General features: G+C 47.8%; 1 pseudogene; it reads right to left on the bottom strand.

Annotated features, from left to right (window-relative positions):
- Positions 1 to 357: 357 nt before the first annotated feature.
- Positions 358 to 1204, bottom strand: LOC102772554 (annotated as a pseudogene).
- Between the last annotated feature and the right edge of the window lie 229 nt (positions 1205 to 1433).

The raw sequence follows: 1433 nt of genomic DNA, 5'->3' as shown, positions 1-1433 counted from the left end.
GGGTTGTGGGGTTCGTTCCCCACCCTCGGTAGGGGCGTATTCAGGAGGCAACTAGTAACTGTCTCTCTCACATTGATGTTCCTCTCTCTCTCTCTCTCTCTAGCTCTAGCTCTCTCTCTTTCTCCTTTCTTCCCTCCTTCCCTTCCACTCTCTGAAAATCAATGGAAAAGATACCCTTGGGTGAGGATCAACAACAAAAATACATAGAATTTGTGTTTTAATACAATAATAGGGTCCCAGGATTCAAACAAGGAAGTTTGATTTCAAGTCTGCATTACAGAGTTCCTTGCTCAGCTACAAAGAACTATCGTGGAGGTAAACTGCTTATATATTTCTCAAGTCAAATATTCATGAATCTCACATACAGGGCTTTGCCTCTGTAGAAGGTAAATTTCTTCAGCACGTGGACCAATTTCTGAGTCTTCCATTTCAGATTCCTCACCAGTTTCCTGTTCAGAATCAAATTTCTAACTATCGGGTGGTTCGAAGTTACCAGGCTCTCCTTGCAGTCTCTCTATGACCTGCCATGTGCTGTGTGTGTTCTGCTGCACCTGCCAATTCGTTATGCTCCTTTTTCAGGCGGGCAGTTTCACTGTCCTTTCATTCAATTTCTTTTAAAAAAATATATATTTCTTTATTGGTTTCAGAGAAGAATGGAGGAGAGAGAGAAACATCAATGATGAGAGAGAATCATTGATTGGCTGCCTCCTGCATGCCTCCTACTGGGGATTGAGCCCGCAACCCAGGCATGTGCCCTTGGCCGGAATCGAACCTGGGACCCTTCCGTCCGCAGGCTGACGCTTTATCTAGAGTCAAGCCGGCCAGGGCTGTTCAATTTCGTTATGAAGTTTCGCCTTTTCCTTCAGTGCTTCCCAGACCTCCTCCCTCCGTTTCTCTCCACTTCTTTCCAAGATGGAGAGGATGGATTTTCTGTAACCATAAGACCAAATGCTTCTTGGGCAACTCCTCCAAGATCTTTGTTTTCACCGTGTTCTGGGACGATAATAACTCCAGAGCTAGAAGTCTGAGATGTGAACGGGTCAGTCCCATGTCCCCTTTTGGACAAGCCCTCAACCAACTCATTTTCTCTTCCCACAAGAGACCCAGCTGTGGGAGGCTGGGTCCTCTTCAGAGTTCTTCTTGGGACAGGACTATCCACATGTCTTTGGGTCCCTTTTTGTTTCTGCTTCATAGCAGGACTCATTGTGCATGTCAAGGCCGTGGGTCATGGGAGGGCCGATTCCAGTGGGAGGGAGTGAAGTGGCTGATCTGGCCGCCCCATGCACCCCCACCTCCATCCCACCCCACCATACACCTCCTGCTACCGCCCTCACTCGCTGGAGAGAACCTGGCACAAGACCCCCAGCCCACCCGCTGAGGTCCTCACCTCCCCAGTCAGCAGATTCATATACAGATACTTTAAAAAAAATTGA

Source organism: Myotis davidii, unplaced genomic scaffold (assembly GCF_000327345.1).
Source record: "Myotis davidii unplaced genomic scaffold, ASM32734v1 scaffold109, whole genome shotgun sequence".
NCBI lineage: Eukaryota > Metazoa > Chordata > Mammalia > Chiroptera > Vespertilionidae > Myotis > Myotis davidii.
Note: the sequence above shows the minus strand (reverse complement) of the source record. Positions and strands in the feature narration are given on the sequence as shown.